This window comes from Lissotriton helveticus, chromosome 8, assembly GCF_964261635.1.
Source record: "Lissotriton helveticus chromosome 8, aLisHel1.1, whole genome shotgun sequence".
In the NCBI taxonomy this organism is placed as follows: domain Eukaryota; kingdom Metazoa; phylum Chordata; class Amphibia; order Caudata; family Salamandridae; genus Lissotriton; species Lissotriton helveticus.
Window position 1 is genome coordinate 379,032,920 of NC_136069.1, and position 20,946 is coordinate 379,053,865.

A 20,946-nucleotide genomic window follows, 5' to 3' on the forward strand; every position below is an offset into this window, starting at 1 on the left:
TGTTTATAGCGCCAATTAACTTATATATACTGCTTTTTTTTATATTTCAGAGAAAGTCACAAAGGAAAGCATTGTGCTGGCGCGTTACCAGAAGCAAATGTTGGAACATAATGTAGCCCTTGAGAAGTTAAATACAAGTTTTGATGAAGTAAGACATTGCAATGCCCTATCTAAACCTTTTTCTAAGTAGAGCTGGGTTGCAACAACAGGTAAGAAGTTGTTTGTTGGGTCTCACCTACAGACCGCTTTGGCTCTCTGTTGGCAACAGATCTATTGTGTTCAGATTAGACTTAGGGTGAGCATTGCGTCCTCCTTCTCCCATGATTGTAAGGCTTTCTTGTGTATCTCCTTTTACCTGCTCCTGATTCAGTGGCTTCCCTCCCTATTCTTGAATCCAGGACCAAAAGAATTTCGGTCATACAGTGTTCTGATTGGATGTTTTTTGACTTCCACTGTTGACATCACTGGGAACTATTTTCTCTCCCTCTCTCTCCTTGTTCTACTTCTCCCCCCTCCTTTACCACCTTGCTCTTTTTATTTTTCCCATGACAGCCGCATACCCCCACTGCACTCTGTTCACCCAGTAGCAGGCTGCCATCTTTTTTAACCATTTCAAGATGGCCATCATGTGTGCGCTTGGTGGTTTCTTGGATATGCCTTCGTTTAAGGTTTATGAAAAAGTATCCCAAGATGGCCACCGTTCACAGACACACATGAATGCACGCTGGTCATCCTGAAATTGCTTTTTCTTATGCCTTATGAAAAAGCATTTCAAGTTAGCCACATCCACTGCAGCATACTGGAGAAAAAAGCATTAGCAAAGCCAATAGCTCTGCACTCAAGTATCACAAACGAGACCTATTCACTTCGGTGATGCGTGTTTTACATTACAACGATGTTCTTTCCAAATACAGATTAAGCTTATAAATAGCATTTAATCCATATTTTCTCGGGAAACTCAGAACTAGGCTTGCTGTGACAACCTGAAATGGGTAATTGGAAGCACAAAATAAAGATTAGGGATTCGAATGAGTATTTGCTGGGGTAGAATCAACGACTCTTTGAATCTGTTACTTGAATGTAGAAAAGATTGAGGCAAAGGCATATGTTTGGCGAGTAGTGAGAGTAAGTAACTCACTCTAGGTAAGCTTTAGGAACAATGAATAATGCATAACATTTATAAACATGAGAGCTCACATATGATAAACCTTTAAATAACCATCCCAGTGGACCGTAAACTAGACGAATCCCAGAGAGGAATGGTGAGGACAGCAGAGAAATTATATACAAAACAGTAGGAAATCTGAGATACCACATTAGAGCATTTCTACACCCATGATTCCTCCCTCCAGCTAAATTTTCTCCATCCTAAATGTTTGCCAGTGAAAACCTGCATCTTCGTAGGCATAACAGCTCTGCATTAACATCCCATCTCACTCAGTTGCTTAAAAAATGATTCAGCAATGTTGATTTGTGGGAATGCATATTTCGTCCCTGATGGTCACTTTTAATCTGACTTTATGCATTTGGCTTTTAGTTATTTTCTTACTAAGCAACTGACTTCTTTTCTTTGCCAGGGTACCTGGATTAAAGCCTGGGAACAGAGGGATACAAGACTCTCCAATTATCAGAACTTTCTTTTGCACTGCAGCTTGTAGGGCATTGCCATGATACTCTGTGAAAGTTAGATCTCCATTACTGTCCTGCTGATATTCAGCGGTTTCGTAAGGATGGCCTATACACTTACCACCTTTTATACCTGTCAGTTTTAGGGTGACCTTCCCCCAAACGTCTTACCTCTCCTTCATTTTGCTGAACCTATTTTTGTTGGCCTTAGGACTCGGTGCACTCTACCACTGCTAACCAGTGCTAAAGTGCTTGAGCTCACTTTCCTAAAACATGGTTAAATTGGCTTATACCCTATTGGCATGTTTAATTTACTTATAAGTACCTTGTAGAGTGATATACCATATAACCAGGGCCTGTAAGTGAAATGGTACCAGTAGGCCTGCAGCACCTATTGGTGCTACCCACTTAAGCAGCACTGTAAAACTTGTACCAGGCCTGCCATTGCAAACTGAATGTAGTTTTAAAGTTCCATGTGAACTTGGCAATAACTCCTCCTTGCCAAGCCTTAAACTCCCCTTTTATTACATACAAGTCATCTCTAAAGTAAGCCCTAGGTAGCCCATAGGCTGTGTATTTACTCCTGAGTCTTACATGTCCTGGTAGTAAAAACCCCTACATTCACTACTATGAGGCCTACCCTTCCCATAGGATAGCATTTGGGATTCCTTATTGCAGTTAATACGATGTAATTTGCAGTGGAAGCTGGTGACTGTGATGTTTGGTGTCTTTTGAATTTGAATGATAAACCATCTTTTATGGTGTAGTCGGATTTTTTATTACAATTTTGAAAATGGCACTTAAAAAAAAATCTTTATCATTTTCTCACATACACAGTCTGGGTTTATAATTCACTGCCATTACATATCAATCACTATTAATATATCTGCATAATGACATTGTGCACATTACAGACAAGGAATGAAAACAGTTAGTTATGGAATATATACATTTCTGATTACATTATGGTATTTCTCTCCCATCTAGTCATGCCACAAACAACCATGTCTACGACCACAGTGTGTTACCGGAGGTCTTTTCAATGCCCTACTTTACACACTCTATTCAGCTCACCCCGTTCTGGACTATACTAGTTTGTCGAGGTGTGGGAGAGGGTGAGTCTAAGCTCAGTAGATATTCTTTTAGCAGCCCCCATATGTCTTTTGGCCGGGAGGTAGGTGGCAGTAACGTGGCATAGAGCTCACAATTTGTTCTACAAAAAGTAAGACTAGGTAGCCAGGTGTTAATCGTAGGGGGGAGTCTGCTGCCCACTTAAGAGCAATCTCACGTTTAGCCAGTAATAGCACCAGTGCAATAAATGTACGTAAGTTCTTTGGCATGTTGCGTACATAGCCCAGCAGAGCGACCTCAGGCGTGGGTTCTATCTCCAAATCTGGGAAATTAACCTGAATATAGCCCCCAAAAGTCCCCAGCCTTAGGACAATTCCACGCCAAGTGGGAAAAGTCAGCATGCGGGCTGCCAAATTTTAGGCACATGTGAGAGCGATTGGGATCGATGGCATGCAGCTTCGCAGGCGTCATATAAGCCCTCCATAAATATTTAAAGTGTATCAATTTATGCCTGCTGTTGAGGGAAACCTCTCTAGTCTGGGTGCAGCAGAAGGCCCATTGATTGTCCAAAATGGGGTGTCCTAAATAACGCTCCCATGCCTCCCGAATGTTTGCGTCGTGGCATGGAACAAGGGATATTCTGGCCTTATACAGTTTTGAAATTAACTGGTCCCCACTTACACTGGATATTAAAAGCGTCAGAGGAGTGAAGGACGCTGGTTCGAGTGGATTACTTTGGCGCGTAGCGCTCTACGGACTCTACTGAACACAAATTGGTCCATAAAAGACCATCCACTAAACTTTCCCCACTCAGTGCTGGTGAATACATGTCCGTCCAAGAACAAGTCTCCTAACTTAGTCATAGAGTGGGATCATAATATGCGTAGGACTAATTTTTCCTCTGTGATGGGGAGCCATGGATTTTTGCTGACGGGAATTTCCGAGGAGTAGGGGGCAGTGCCCCCAGTAACTCGCAAAAGTTCATGCCATGCCCAACTCGTTGGTGATACTGTCTGAATGTCACGGAGGTCCCGTGAGAATCCTTGAGGTAAGATAGCATGCAAGGGCGCGAGATCAGCTTCTGGCCTACTGTAGGGAATACGAGCATTTGGGTGAAATCATTAGTGAGCAAAGCTGCATTGTGTAACTAGGTAATAAAGTCTAAAATCCGGTGCGCCCAACCCTCCCCTCTCATATGGTAGCATCATGGTATCCCAGCGTATTCTCGTTCTCTTGCCGCCCCATGCAAGCCTGATGAGATGCGATCTGAGGGTGTAAAAAAATCTATCTGGAAGCGGGATGGGGATATTATGAAATAAATATAAGAATTTTGGGAGCACAATCCTATTCATTAACACGATTCTGCCTGTCAGTGATAGCAGTGATAGCAGGAGTCTCAACCAACACTCGATCTGCATTTCTAGATCATGTAAAGCAGGCCCGTAATTCTGCCGGACAATCTGCTCAGTGTCCCGGTGAATCTAGATTCCTAAATACCTGACCGATTCTTCACACCATGTCAACAGGAAGTCACACTCCCATCTTGCAGTGCAAGTCATCAGAGAAGGATTTTGGACTTGCCCCAATTTATACCCAGTCCCGAGTAGCTCCCGAACCAGATTATCTCTCTGATGAGTGGATCCAAATGTACCTGGGAGCAGAGAACATATAGTAGAATATCATCCGTGTATAATGAGATCAGGAGCGGGCCTGTGTTAAACTGTATGCCTCTGTGAAGATGTTTTTCCTGGAAGTACCTAACCAGAGGGTTAAGGGCCAATATGAAAAGCAGCGGGGACAGTGGACACGACACCCCTGTCTAATTCCACTTGTGTGGGCAAACGAGGGGGACAACGTGCCATTTAAAAAGAGTTTTGTGGTGGGAGCGGTGTTAAGCAGAGCAGTGAGATCGATTAAATCCTTGGGGATACCCAATTTTCTCATCACTGCCAATATAAAAGGCCACTCCAAGGAGTCAAACGCCTTTTCCGTGTCCAACAGGACCGCCGCGGCTGGCACCTCCGGCGCAACACTGCAAACAATGTACGCAGATTCAGTGCCATAGATCAATGCAGAATAAATCCCGATTGAGCTGGGCATATAATACGATCCAGGGGCAACACCAGTGTAAGCACAATCATTTTAGCAAGGATTTGATAATCCAAATTTAAGAGCGATAGTTACCGATAAGATCCACAGCTCATTTGATCCTTATCGGGCTTGGGAAGGAGGACAATTACCGATTCGCGAAGCGTTGGAGGCAGTAGCTTTTTTTCTAGTGCTTCATTGTACACCTCAAAGAGATACGGGGCGAGTATGTCTTTGTAGTTTTTATAAAATATGCCAGTGAAGCCATCGAGGCCAGGGGCGGTGGAGCCATTCAAGGCCTCTATGGCGCTAATTATTTCTTCCTTGGAGAATGATTCAGCTAAAAATTGCTGCATAAAGTCTTCTAACCATACCATTGCTATCTCGTCCAGGTATGCCCTGCGATCGTCTTCGTTGTGCGTGTAGAATATAAGTTAGAGTAGTACTTTAGGAATTCGTCTCTGATCTCGGGAGTGTCGTGTGTATGTGGCCGGTCTCACAACGGATGGAAGTTATGTAGGTTTTTCCTACGCAAGGCTTCAGAAGTTGTGCCAGTGTGCGCCCTGGGCTGTTGCCTTCGCCATAATGCCTGGCATTGGCGTACTTCCGAAGAAAGTTAGTTTCACTTTCGGCTGCCTCCCGGAACCCGGTCAGCAACGACAAACGGCTGCAAGCCCGGGAGGATAAGGGTTCCTGATCTGCTCAGCATCAAGAGCACTCAGTTGTTGCTGTATGCGAAAAATAGTTCCTCTCAATGCCTTCAATATCCCGTAGTGTTTAGTGATGCACTCCCCACTTATGTAGGAAATGCCACTTTTAGAAAGTTGGTATTATCCTGTACTTAGCTCTTTTGTGCCTGTAGCGTGTCTTGGGTCACATGTCTGAATGTAGCTGACAGACTTTTTGAATTCATTCTAGCCAGCCACACAATAGCGGGATTAGGTGTGCCTGTGTCAGGATTCCTGCCACAGCTCACCTCTCTTGACTATCACAATATACCGGCATGACTAATATCATTCTTCATAACACTTATGAATGAACAAACATCTTGTACCCTGACCTTTGACCATATTACATGCTGTTGGTAATAGCTAGCTGCAGCCGGTGTTCCCCGGTGTGTTTGAAAAGGTTAATAGCTTTTACAAATGTTTTACCTTGCATATGCAAGGTCAGGTTTCAGGAGCCATAGAAACATCCAGAAAATCCACCAGAATAAGCATCAACCAACCAATATAGATGACCTCCATGTGAACCTTCTGGAAGACAATCCTCATAAAATTAATCCCCTGCACCTGTACCTTGCTATAAGCAATTAGAAAGCGATCTTTGTGAACATTCCAAATCACCTTCTAGAAGACAGCCTCGTTAAGGTAATTATCTGCACTTGTTACAAACAATTAGAATGTGACCTTTATGAACGTTCTAAAGCAGTCCTCTCCTTCGCTTAGTCTCTTCGCCTGCCACTTACCAGTTTCCCGGCTTCCTGGAATCTGTCTTGCCAGCTCCCTTGATCCTTCCGCTTCAACCTCACTGCAAAGAACGTCCTGCATTAGTCATGCAACTGGATGGAAAAAAATTAACAAGAAGAAAAGGAGAGACTCATTAACAGACTTGATTTTACTATCCGCTGAGGTCAGTCCCAACATCGTACTGCAAACAAAGGTAACCAGCGGTTTTGTTCATCGTGTACATACTGTTGGCAGGGCTCTGCCAGAGAGGACTTGGGTGAAGCTAACCCTGTCCAAATTTGTTTCTGGGTTTGATGCTGAAATCATACTCACTACAGTTTCGAAGACTTTGATGAAGGAGTCTATGGACAATCCAAATGAAAACAAAAGGTTGTCTGAGATTTGAAAAGCTTTCGTGAGGTGATACCTTAAGAAATAGAGTTATGACTAGACTAAAGCCTTATTATTTGTGTGTTTATAGGTACCATATTTGTCGGTACCATTCATCACATTGATGTGAATGCCTGCTGCAGTGTTGCTGTTGAGTAGGCAAGCCACAGCATCTTTGACTATGCACGCTCTCTCCATCTTACCCCCCTTCGATTTGCCACTGGAGCAGTGTCTCCATCTTTAAACCGAGTGCAAGTCTCGGGAGGATTAGGGAACTAGTGTTGCCACCCCATTGAAATCATCTGGGACCCAGGTAGGTGGCTTATGATACCCTGACTGTAACATCTACTGGCAGGATGCGGTTGGGAGCTCAGCACAGCCCCACTCAACTCTGTGCTCAGCCTTCACACAAAGGGCCTAACAACCCTGCATTGTCCCTTCAGGCAGCTTGTAGCCAGGGCAGGGGAGTCAGGAAATTCTATGCACTACAGAGCCACTGTCTAGAAGCTTCTCCCACCTTCCACGATCAGGGCGTCAGGATATAAAAGTTGCACCTCAGACACCAACCTTTCAGTACATTTCTGAACCTGTGGATACTCTGCCAGGAAGAAAAACTACTGTGATGCTACAAGGATTATCACACAGCTGCTCTAAAGGTACTGCTGCCCGGGTGTGCAGCCAGCTCCACTCTTGCCTGGGTAAGAACTGCACCTGGAACTACATCTTGAACCCAGGACCTCAGAGTGACTTTAAGGGCTAGTCTGCTGGCATCCTGATCTGAGCCTCAAGGACATAAAGGGCTCCCCAACCAGCTCCTGGATCCAGCTGTAGTGAGTTCCTGACCCCAAGTGGTGCCTCTCATATGCTGGACCATTGGTGTGCCTCCTGGGCTCCTAAATCAAACTTTTTGGCTCTTCATGATGGCAAACGGGCCTGTTTGCACCAAGATCGTGCCACTTGCACCGAAAATCAGCGCAAGCCGCTGCCAGACCATCTCTCTGCACAGCAGCATCGACAGCCTGTGGAGGACCGCCAGTGCAAAGTTCCAGACCTCCTATCCGCAACGCCCAGCCTGCTACTCGCCCCACGCCAACAACCGGCTGCAACACACTCCTTGCGGCCCAACGCAATTCTTGGCACAACACTTGGGAAGGTAAAATTTCAACAAGCCTAGTCTGGGACTGTATCCGGCCTGAGCTCCATCGTGGTTGGCCTGAACCCTTGACTTTGGCGCTATTTTACACTTTATTCTTTAAAAATGAATTCCTCTATTTATACTGATTGAACTTTTGTTGTTTTTAATAAATTAAGTTCTATTATTCTAACCTGGTGTTGGATCTTTTTTTGTGGTGTTGTAACTGTTTTGCTGTTTGAAATGTTGCACAAATACTTTACACACTACGTTAAGCCTGACTGCTCTATGCCAAGCTACAGGTTAATATGGGGTTTGCTTGTGCCTTACACTAAGGCTCACACCCCAGTAACCCAATTTCTTGCACCTACCATCAAACCCTTTATTAATTTATAGGAGGTCTGTCGTCACTTGCTCCATTGGTGGTAATACATTCCTCGGTTATTAATGAGGGAACACCCATTACTCTCTCCTTTACAAAATGGAAAGCACCTCAAATTTGCCATTGAGTTTAAAATGCTGTCTTTAGTATATTTCATGAATGTCAGTTGTTTTAGATGCTTGTGGAGGGTTGTCATAATGCGCCCTATGTCAAATGGTGTCTGATACCTGCACTATTGTATGCAGACGATTCAGTTTTATTTGCCAGAACAGTATTGGGTCTTGAACGTTTATTAAACTAATTTGTGGCTTTTATGGAGTCTCTGGATTTAAGCACAAACTCACAAAAATACCTGATAATGGCGTTTGGCCTTGATGCACCAAATCCCAAGTTTTTAATAGGCCTGGGTGGTAAATTCCGCCCCGCTCGTGTAATTTGCGGAATTTGGGTAATTTCGCGTTCCGCGGAGAATGCAAAATTGCCCATAATTCTGCGTTCCGCGACTTCGCGAAATTTTTTGCTTGTTCGCGTTCACAAATTGCGTGCTCGCGAGATATTTCCGCCCCGAGCACGCAAACAGCGATTGCGAACAGTAAAAAACCATGGCGATCAAGCAATTCCACGTGTTTGCGGAGATTTTTTACCGTTTCGCGGAGATTTGCGTAACGCGATTATGCAAATTACACCCACCCCTAGTTTTAAAGGTGTATGATAACATTATTAGTAAGGTTAACTCATATCCATATTTCGGGTTGTTGTTTGACTCTGCTGGATCCTGGTCTTCTCTTCTATATCAATTATTTTTATTAGATGTAATGCTTCTATTTTTGGTTTTGCTGCCAAACTTGGCAATAGACCCTTAACAGCCATTTTAAATATGTATGAGGCAGAATGGGTCTCTATTGCTACCTCATTCCGTGTAATATACATTTTTTAAGAAACTTTTATTTCTTCTAAACAGTTGTGCTTCTTCCATAGTTCATGAAGAGTTGGGTGTTAGTTTTTCTTAGCAATATTGTGAAAAGGGTCCCTTGCTACAGTGGATCTCGGTTTGGCTATAGCCAGAGGTCGAGTTAAATCACTTGACAATAAGGGACTGTCTTGCTTTGAATGGATCTAATAGAATTCCCTGACTCTCTTTTGTCAAGAGATCTTTAACTGAATTAGGGCGTCCGTCTCTCGGCGGCATTTGACACGGTCGATCATACCATCTTGATCGACCGTGTCCACAACGCCGGTATTCAGGGATTGGCCCTTGACTGGCTCAGATCTTTCCTTCACCAGCGTTCACAGTCCGTTCACCTCTCCACCTTTTCCGCGTCCTACACTTCCCTTTCCTGCGGTGTCCCACAGGGTTCTGCACTATCCCCTCTCTTTTTTAATTTGTATCTCCAACCACTTTTAGCTTCCCTCCGCAACTCCCCGGTCACAATTTTTAACTATGCGGACGACCTTCAGTTAATCTTTCCCATAGTCTCACACCCTTCCTCCCGTATCAACTTTCAGTCTACCATGCTGACCATTGTGGAGTGGATGTACCACAGCCACTTAAAGCTGAACCCCACCAAAACCTAGCTCGTCCTGGTAGGAGGACCCAATCATCCATGGAATGCCACTTTCTGGCCTACATCCTTGGGGACAGCACCCACTCCTGTGAGCTCAGTCAAAAGTCTGGGGGTGATCATTTCCGAAGACCTATCAATGAGACCGCACATCAACGCGGTCACTTCTGCCTGTTTCTTCCACCTAAGGCGGATCCGTAAGATCAGCAGGTTTCTTACCAAAGAAGCCCTAATCCAAGTTGTCATCGCGCTCATCACCTCCAGGCTTGACTATGCCAACATAATGTACGCAGGAATTCCTGCATGTCATCTTCACCGACTTCAGCTGGTGCAGAATCAGGCTGCTCGCCTGATTTTCCGCCAGCCCAAACATCAACACGTCACTCCCCTCCTCCGCACTCTTCACTGGCTTCCGGTTTCTAAACGCTGCACTTTCAAACTGGCATGCACCACTTTTAAGGCCCTTTCGGACGCAGCCCCCTTGTTCATCTTTTCAGCCTTGTCCCGTCACATCCCCTCTAGAGCTCTTCGCTCAGCATCTCTAAACCTCCTCGAAGTCCCCCGTTTCAAAAGAAAAAAGCATGGTGGCCTGAGCTTTTCTGTTCTGGCCCCCTCCTCCTGGAACTCCCTACCTCCTTCTCTCCGTCTCTGCCCAAAGTATGACTGTTTCCGCAGATCTTTAAAAACCTTGCTCTTTCAAGCCGCTTATGATTAACCCTCTCATTCTGGATAAACGCAATATGTCAAAGAGCGCCAAGAAACCGATGGTGATAGTGCGCGTTATAAATAATTTTAATAGAATAATAGTCCGAAAAATCTTAATAACCCGGGCAAGCTTGTGAAGGCGGACTTGCTGTGGACATAAAAAGCTTTTATGGATTCATCTAAGTCCATAAGGGAAAGTACAGAGTTGGCTAAACCATCTGTTAAATTTCATGTTATGTTGTTAACCTCATTAACTCTTGTACCTTAGTTAAAGCCAGGCCTGTCTTCTCATCATGGTTTTTTATTGGCCAGGTTTAGACTTAAAATGATACATCACTTGGTGGCGGTTACTTAGGGCTGGTATGAGGATTGTTCTCCTCCACCCTGTAATTGTGATCTGGTTTTGAAAGCGGATACTATGCATTTTACAATGCTTTGGGGAATTTACGGAACAAAAAGGTGATTCTGATGTTAAAAGACAAGCACTTTATTCAAGTCAAACCCGCCTTGTTGCACTTGCAAATGCTTTTAGATCAGCGCACCTGCTTTCATGGTGCATGTTTTATCTAGCGCTGTTAAATTGAGGAACTCAAAGGATTTTTATGATGAACTGTTGATTTTATTTATGCAAATATTTATATATTTTACTGGTTTATTGAGGATTTGTATTGATGCTGTATTTTATTGTTGTGAATTTTGTTTGCTCTTTTATGGTTTAATCAAAAATCAAATAAAGAAAGTTGATATGATGACTGAAAAAGTAGTGCCTTGAAATCTAGACCATTTTTAGGTTTTGCCTACGCAATGCGTACGAAGTACGCATGCGCTAGCAAAATCTAATGATATCTCTATGTGGGGTCGGGTATCCGCCCCCTCCTCCCATTGGCTAGCTCCATAAATGGAGGCTAGCCATTGGGAGAGGGCTCTGTCCGTCAATGCCGGACCAGATTCGGGGGCGTTCCCGACATTTTTTCCATGGGCGTGGTTATCTTATGTCTGTCCGTCAATGCGGACCAGATTGGGAGGCGTTCCTGTGTTTTCTTCCGTGGGCGTGGCCACAGAAGAAGGATTGGCGTGGCCACAGAAGAAGGAAGCCGTGCGTTTGTTTTCCTTATTCCGTGACGACGAAGTCCAGGTTTGTTAGTTGACCCTCCGCGCTAGGTGAGGCTCCCTCCCGTGCTCCGTGTGTCCGTTCCCGCCCCCGCACCCCCCCTCCCGCTCTTGGTGTTAACCGGGGTCTTACAATACTCCTCCTGGCTCCCCACAGGAGGAGGCATGGCAATTAATGGACCTTGTGCTCCTAAAGTACCCCTTCCCAAGTCAGGAGAGCCTGTGTTAATTAACTGTGGTGGTTAAAGGGCTTACGTCACGAGTGTTGAACAACAAGGGCAAAGGGAGGGGAAACAACTAAAGAATACCCAGCCCCATTTCTTTTGCACATGGCTTTTTCACAGAAAATGATAAAAAAAGACCCTATAACCTTAGTAAAAAAAACTGCTAGAAAAGGCCAAGGCCTTACGTCCAACAACGTAATGGCTTGCTGGTTAAATTACGACAGAAAGAACTTTCCAGGCATTCCCACAGTGCAACTCATCTAGTAATACAGTCTTGTCAAACGTGCATACTGGCCAAACCGGAAACACCAAATGATTGGGTACCGGACATTAAAATATGGATTTTAACGGACGTGCGCTCACCCCAGCTGGAGTTTACTTATTAGGGTGTTAGCTCAGCTATATCCAGCCGCGTCCCGCGCCGCGGGAAAACTGAAGGCGCCCTGTAGCGCTGCACGGTATCCTGGCCCCGCCTCTGGGGACAGCTAAGGTGTCTGGGACCTGTAGTCCCCGCTGGCAAACAGCAGCCCAAAAACGGTGATATTGGAAAATAAAAATAGAGTAGGTTTTTCCCCCCAACAGCATATAGATTCAGTCCTTGCCTTTGCCTTGGATCCGGTGTGAAATAACATGATAAGGGTTACTGGAGGCTTTGCTGTGTGTAATTATATATATGTGAAATGTCTGATCTTTTCTACAGCATAATGCACCACCTCTTTCTTCGTTGCCTTATTTTGAGGATGTTTGATATCAAACAAGGTCCACCTCATATTGGGTGGGTGTATGTCCGGATGTCAATGGAATACACCTTCTTTGTTAAAATACCCCTCACACACCAAAAGGGCCCTTGGTGTCATGCTTCATCATCGGGGTCTTCCCGTCCCGCTGCGGGGCGGGGCAGTGCTGCGACAAGCGGATACGCCGGAGCACCTTTAGATGGAAGTGCTATGTGTATGGAGTGAGTGTCAGTGGGGTCAGGAGTGAAATATTAGTGAGATGTTAAAAAATACCTGGCCTAGTGGAAAAAAAGAATTTTATTAAACACTGGCTGGTATTGTTAAAAGAAAAGTGAAGCGGAGAGATGGAGCTAGTTAATGGGCTCTCTCTCCTATGTGGGTCAACATGTTTCGAGGCGCAAGGCCTCTTCGTCAGGACCTTAGGGGAGATCCCCCTGTCACTCACTAGTGTTTTCTCCACAAAGGTAGAAAAGTGTATGTACAAAAAGTGAAAAAAAGAGGGACTATGTGTGTAAATACAATTAATAATTACAACACTTTTATACTACCACACTGATAATGTAGTATGCCTGCAAGATAAGAAAATCTGATTAATAATAGCGCCGATCCCAGTATGCGCTTAACTCTAAGTCACCTGTAAGGGAAAAGAGACATACACACACAGATATACCGGTATGCAATCAGGGATCTAGCATGAATAGTGAAGAAATGTGAAGAATATCTTCAGACATACATAGTCACACACTCAAAGTAAGCAATGGGGGATGTGAATAGCCAGGGATAAAAGAATTCAAATACATACTTTTCAATGGAGGAAATAATGCCTCATGAGTCAGCTTTAGACAGAAGGGTATAGTGGGGTCCCAACTGTAGAAGGGAAAAAGAGGGGGGGTACATTGTAAGTTCTATCCCATTTGTAGTATCTCTAAGTGCAGGTATTGCTGGGATACACAAGTTCGTCCTCTTGGAACCGGCTACGCCGTACTTACTGAGCCCCTTGCACGCTTGTGCTTCCTCCTTCGTCTGCTCGACGAGTGCGCAGTGTACAGTGCGCACGCGCCGGTCTCCTCGCGCCGCGCGCATGCGCGTTGCAAAGACACTATCGCCTTGCATGTGCGCATGCGCACATGTACCTACATGGTAGTGGTCATTGCAGGCACGTCGAGCATCTCCGCTCAGCGCCAAGCGAGGTGAAACCTTCCCTGAGTACTCCTAGCTTGTAACTGCAACGGTCTCCACTGCATAGTCATGCACCGATCTCCGCTACTACCATACTCCAGATCGGCTGTGCATACTAATGAGCGGGTGGCGGACCTTCCAACATGGCCGCCCGCCTTACCACTCCTTTTGGCCATTGTAATTTCGGCGGGCCTTTCCAGAGCTAATTGATCAATTATCCAATCTTTGGAGCATATAAATACTCGCCGCTCCCGTCCTCCCTCATAACCACGGAAGCAGCAGACGAAGGAGGAAGCACAAGCGTGCAAGGGGCTCAGTAAGTACGGCGTAGCCGGTTCCAAGAGGACGAACTTGTGTATCCCAGCAATACCTGCACTTAGAGATACTACAAATGGGATAGAACTTACAATGTACCCCCCCCTCTTTTTCCCTTCTACAGTTGGGACCCCACTATACCCTTCTGTCTAAAGCTGACTCATGAAATGAAATGAAATGAAATGGGATTTATAAACGCGCAACTAAGCCCGAAGGCATCAAGGCGCCTAACCAAAAAATCAAAGAAGGCAAATCCAGAGCTAGGGGTAGGCTTTGGCAAATAGCCACGTTTTGAGCATCTTCCTGAAGGCTTGCTTAGTGGGGAGGGATTTAATCTCAGTTGGCAGAGCATTCCATAGCTTAGGAGCCAAGGTTGAAAAGGCTCTGCCACCCCATTTGGCTCTGCGGACACGGGGAAATGCCAGCAGGGACTTATTAGCTGAGCGCAGAGCTCTGCCAGGGGTATAGGGAACCAGCAGTTCCCTCAGACCTCTAGACCCATATGCAGCCAAAGCCCCATAGATCAGACATAGGGACTTAAAAGCGATCCTGGACTCTATCGGAAGCCAGTGCAAACTTTTTCTTGCAGCCGTAGCGGAGGCCCGCTTAGGAAGATCTAGTACAAATTTTGCTGCGGCATTCTGTACCATTTGAAGTCTCCTTATGAGGCCCTTGTTAATGCCTAGAAGTAGGGCATTGCAATAGTCTAATCTTGAGCCTATTAAAGCAACTACCACTTGTTTCCTGGCTTGAGGGGATAGATAATATTTTATCTTCCGCAGGATGTTTATTATGCCCCAGCAGGTAGAGATGGTCCTGTTCACTTGGTGACTCATCCCCAAAATAGGATCAATCATGACTCCTAAGTTTCTGGCCACGGCAGTGGGTGTAGGGCACTGGCCCAAAGATGGGGGCCACCATTCCGCCGACCAGATGTCCTCCTCATGAGGCATTATTTCCTCCATTGAAAAGTATGTATTTGAATTCTTTTATCCCTGGCTATTCACATCCCCCATTGCTTACTTTGAGTGTGTGACTATGTATGTCTGAAGATATTCTTCACATTTCTTCACTATTCATGCTAGATCCCTGATTGCATACCGGTATATCTGTGTGTGTATGTCTCTTTTCCCTTACAGGTGACTTAGAGTTAAGCGCATACTGGGATCGGCGCTATTATTAATCAGATTTTCTTATCTTGCAGGCATACTACATTATCAGTGTGGTAGCATAAAAGTGTTGTAATTATTAATTGTATTTACACACATAGTCCCTCTTTTTTTCACTTTTTGTACATACACTTTTTCTACCTTTGTGGAGAAAACACTAGTGAGTGACAGGGGGATCTCCCCTAAGGTCCTGACGAAGAGGCCTTGCGCCTCGAAACATGTTGACCCACATAGGAGAGAGAGCCCATTAACTAGCTCCATCTCTCCGCTTCACTTTTCTTTTAACAATACCAGCCAGTGTTTAATAAAATTCTTTTTTTCCACTAGGCCAGGTATTTTTTAACATCTCACTAATATTTCACTCCTGACCCCACTGACACTCACTCCATACACATAGCACTTCCATCTAAAGGTGCTCCGGCGTATCCGCTTGTCGCAGCACTGCCCCGCCCCGCAGCGGGACGGGAAGACCCCGATGATGAAGCATGACACCAAGGGCCCTTTTGGTGTGTGAGGGGTATTTTAACAAAGAAGGTGTATTCCATTGACATCCGGACATATACCCACCCAATATTAGGTGGACCTTGTTTGATTGACCTGAATCCCTGTTAAGAGGAGGACGTGCCCACCTTGGTGCCCATCGGCACCACCTCTTCACTCCCCCTTTTTGATTTCCTTGATGTTTGATATCAGCCTTTAGTTAATTAATTAAAAAAATTGTGAAAGTCGTAACACTAATAAACTTCCGAAAGGGCAACATAGTCTGTGCTTATTGGGCATCTTTGAGAGAGGGAGCACGTGTCTTTTATAAAAGGCATCGTGGGGGCGGTGTGCAAGTGTGGATTATAATGGGAGATGAATCTTTCTTTGATACTTCTATGTAGTACCCCCTAAAAGTGATATTTAGTGGAGTTACTTTCCGTTCCCCCAAATTAATTCCATTAATCCATACAATACAATACTCGGGCTCCCAGAATGAGATGACTTTATTTCTCTGCATCATCTCCTCTGGTTTACCAATATATGGATTATTCGATGTTGAGATTCTGTTGGCCTGCGGGCAGAACTATATTCAGGGGGCAAAGAGATTTCACTCGTAGCAAGGCACCTGCCGTGAACTCCAGCTGCCCAGAGGTTGACATCTTTCCAGTCCCCCTCACCCCCCACAAAAAAAGCTAATTACCGGATCCTTCAATTCTCCACGAACGTGTCCATCCCGTGTTTTTTACAGGGCAGGTCAGAACCATAGTGCCGCCTGCCCGACAAGGCTCTGTTCACATAACCCTCTAGTCGCTTAAGAGAGCAGCTCAGCCCACCCAATGACCCAAATCTCTGTAACTACATACAGAGCCCATGTACTCTCTCATAATTATTTACTTAATAACAGTCTTTGCCTTCCAATGCCCGTCCTCTCCCCATACTCTCTGTGGCTCTATAGTCGGACCCCATCCTCAGTGTGTGTGCAGTCTCAGCCCAACTCCGGGAAGCTCCGATGCGCACACTGCTGAGTAACAATCTATGTTCTTGACTTTATATGTACCCCCCTCCCCCCACATTTTTGTAATTACTGCAGATTTTATGCGCGCTCAAAGTGGATGTTCTGTGAAAGATGAGTGCATAACCCAGTCTGTGCCTCCCCAGCCTACGTGTGCACATACACCCACATGTAAGTGCCATCTGCGGGCTCAGTGAGAACATCTGCAGTTCATGTCCTCTGACAGGTTTGTGTTCACAACCACAGTCTCTGCATCTGCAGACTCTGTGTGCACATACACAGCGCACAATCTCCTATTGCTGCGTGCATATGCACAGTCCCTGTTCTTTATGCCCTACCCTGTTCTCTATGCCCTACCCTGTTTATGCTGGCTCAGCAAATAACTCTACAGTCTCAGGGAGAATTGGACACACGTGCACAGCCACCCCCCTTCCTGGTCTAGTGTACACATCCACAGTTGTGCTCCCCCAAGCACAATTGACTTGCTCTACCCGTACTGCCACAGCTAATATTCTTCCCAGGCTGTATCCGCAGATCATGCCCTCCCCATGCTAGATACACTAACCATGTGCCCATGCACACACACAGACTCACTTTTTGTGTGTGCAGATCCAGAGTCGATGCTATTTTCCCTGTTTCAGCTGTTGCCATCCAACAAACATCATGGGGCAGGGAAGAAGAGCATTGATCATGTACCGGTGGCCATTCACTTAATACGCAGAGATTGGCAGAATTTACAGCTGGTAAAACATGCAGTGTGGGGCTCGCAGTGTGTGTGGGGCTCGCAGTGTGTGTGGGGGGCTCGCAGTGTGTGGGGCTCGCAGTGTGTGGGGGGCTCTGTGTGGGGGCTCTGTGTGGGTGTGGGTAGGGGGGCTCTGTGTGGCTGTGTGTGTGGGGGGCTCTGTGTGGGTGTGTGGGGAGGGTCTCTGTGTGTGTGTGGGGGGGGCTCTCTGTGAGTGTTTGTGTGTGGCATTTGCGAGAGATTAAGCTATTGGCATTGTAAATAACAATGCCATTTATTTATGTTAAAAAAAAACATAAATAAAAATAATGTCAAGAGCAATGCCAATAGCTCTAACTTTAACAAAGGCAAAACCATTGCATTGTAAATGCTTGTTAATACATCAAATCTATGAAAAGACTGTTAACAATTGCTAAATATCTGCTACCAACATAAACAGAATATTAATTTATTAAATGGCATAAATAACATTTCTTTTTAGTTCGTTAGCCCATTCTTTGTTTTTTCAGAAAATGGTCTTGGAAAATAATAATTAACTAATGGTGAGACCACTTCCTATGTTAGACAAAGAGTCCGCGTAGCAAAAAGTTTGTAGTCAGCTCAGAGTATGATACCTTCTGTAGTACATGAAAAATTGGAGTAAGCTAGCGTGGTTCGTATTCAATCACTATAACCAGCATTTTTTTTATTTTTTTCCTTTACAGGTTCAGTCAAGACTTGAGCGAGTAGCAGCCGTGAAACCTCGTCATAACCTAGATTTATCGTAAAACAGTATTTGTAAATGCTTGCAAAGATGATGTGTGAGGTGAAATCATAAGCATTACTGCATCTCTGAAAATAAATGTATTTTCAAATCAATATTGACATTTTGTCCTTCCAGATCAACAAATCAGCGGGCGTCATGGGCTTCCCCGCTATTCTTAACCATGGTCATAAGTTGGTTATTATTCAGTATTATTCAGTTATCTGATTTACTTATATGTGAGGTTTTATTTCAGGTGTTGTTCAGGACAGGTGTTTTCATTTAACAAGAGTAGTAGAAAGGAACAATGGAGACTATTGAGAGGAAGTACTCTTGGGTAGAGGTAGAGATTCATGAAATATGTGGTGAATAACTGGATGAATTGCTTAAAAACGGGAAACAGCCTTTACTATGACGGTGAACCCTGCATGCCTTTAGCACGCAGGCTTTACAACACATGCGTCTTTATCACACAAGATTTTACAACGAACATGCCTTTAAAATAAAAAAGCAAGTATTTTGCAGGTGTGATAGATATCCCGGGGGCATGAAGGAGGGGGGCTCATGGGTCCCCCTCTTAAACTAATGGAAAGCTCTGGGGACAGCCACCACCATGGGGCAATGAACACTCCAAATACGGGAGACTCACTGGGCCCCCACTGCTCCGGGGATCACCACCTCCCCCGGGCACACCGTTTTTTAAAGTAATGTGGGGTAGGCCCTACGGCATCCCGACTGCCTCGGAGCCTGCCACCTCCCCGGAGTACACTGATTTTTTAAAAGACCTGCAGGAGAGGCCCTAGGGCCACCTCCCCAGGGCACAAATACAATAATGAAGGGGGTCTGTTGCGGGACCCTGGGACCACCACCTCACCAGGGCTAAAGTTAACATTGGAGGAGGGGTGCGTGCGGGGGCATTCAGGCTCCCCCCACAGTCCCCAACGGCGAGGCCAGACTAGGCCACAGGGGATGGGGTCCCTGGGGTTGATATCTGTCTGGGGCCCCCCTCCCCATTTTAATAATACATAGAGGCCTGGCCCCGGGGGATGGGGTTCCCGGGCCAAAATTGGCCCGGCGAGCTGGGCCACGGGACCCGCCTCCCATTTTATAAAAATATATAAAGAAAGGCTGGGCCCTGGGGGATGGGGTCCCTGGGGCCAAAATTGGTCCGGGGAAGGGGCCCGCGCTGCACACTCCCCATTCAAAAAAGTCCTGGCCCTGGGGGATGTGGTCCCCGGGGCCCAAATCAGCCCAGGGAAGGGGGCATGCAGCCCCCCATCCAAAAAGTAAAAAAGTAGACCTGTAAGTCGTCGGGCCCCAACCTTTTCTCCAACACTAAGCAAATGCACACCTGGTGCACTGCTGGTTGGGGGCCGAAGTCCCCATGGATGCTGAGGGCCCTTGGGGACCAACAAGCACCCCCTTTACCTCCGGTAAGTCCCACACAGTGTTATTGCTGAGAGGTCTTCGGAGGCCATGCCCCCTTTCTCCACCACTCTGCAAATGCGCTTCCTGGCACACTCATACAAAATCAGTGAAATTCTGCAGTTATAGGTAGTGAGCTAACTATAACTCTTGCCCCCGCAATGTACTGCTTATGACCGCACATATTCCATCACTCATGGCATGATCAGTGACATCAATGATCAATGATATTCATTACGTAGAATATTTATTGCACCTACACTTTCCATAGAGGTCGAAAATTCTCAGGGGGGGGGGCTAAGCTATTTAATGATATTCATGGGCTTGTTTACTATTTGTATAATGAAATATGCTCTTAAAATAATAATGTCCTTTTAATACATTGTGTAAGAACTGCCATAGCAAACACAAGGGGATGATGGACGGAGCGCTGAAACTTTTCAGATACTCACTCCCAGTCACAGATCTGGGTTGAATCCATCATCGTTCTTTAGCTCACTTCGCCACTCCAGTTCAGACCCAGCTATATACAAATCAGTCTTGACCCTGTGCCTCATGGGAACAGTATTGCCCGAACTGCCAAAACAGGTCTTCCCTGGACCGGAAACAAGTATCCTGGGACCGGTTTTCGGGTAACACCCCTCATCAGCCAGGCTAGCTTGAATCCAGTGGCAAAGTGAGCGAGGGACCATGTCTGGGCATACCCTGCCAACTTAGGGCGAACAAAGCAAACACAAGGAGATGATCGACGGAGCGCTGAAACTTTAATAATAAAAAGATATGGGTTTTTGGTCAGAAAGGGTATTTTTAGGGTTTAGGATAATTATGGATTTTTGGGTGGCAAGGGTATTTTTAGGGTTTAAGGTGGATATGCGTTTTAGGATGGAAAGGGTATTTTTCGGGTGGTTGTGTTTTTTTGGTGAGAATGGTATTTTTAGGGTGGGTATGGCGTTTTTGGCAGGCAAGGGTAATTTAAGGGTTTATGGTGGCTAAAGGTTTTTGTGTGGTAAGGATAATTTTAGGGTTTATGGTGGGTGTGGGTTTTTGGATGGCAAGGGTACTTTTAGAGTGAGTATGGGGTTTGGAGTGGCAAGGGATTTTTGGGGTTTAAGGTGGGTGCAGGTTTTTGGTTGGCAAGGGTATTTTTAGGATTTATAGTGGGTATGGGGTCTTGGGTGGCAATATAGATAAAGATGGTGGGAAGAGTTGGTCCTCATGCAACAATATGCACGCACCTATACTGAACAGGCAATAATATGGCTAAGGTTCATAGATGATTTATTTATTGTATAGAATGGCTCAGAGCAGAGTGCTCACTACTTTATCTTGCAAATTAACACAAATAATGTGAATTTAAAGTTTACTTACTCTATCAGTTGTGACAGTATAACATTTTTGGATGTA

The 20,946-nt window shown here is 45.3% G+C and overlaps 1 long non-coding RNA gene across 1 annotated transcript in view; it reads left to right on the forward strand.

Annotated features, from left to right (window-relative positions):
- LOC144771645 (uncharacterized) overlaps window positions 1-18,233 on the forward strand; it is a 42,698-nt gene extending 24,465 nt beyond the window's left edge. Inside the window, exons 2-3 of the long non-coding RNA XR_013599407.1 lie at window positions 51-148; window positions 18,080-18,233. This is a non-coding gene — a long non-coding RNA (uncharacterized LOC144771645). The remainder of the gene's footprint in view (window positions 1-50; window positions 149-18,079) is intronic.
- Window positions 18,234-20,946: the final 2,713 nt, after the last annotated feature.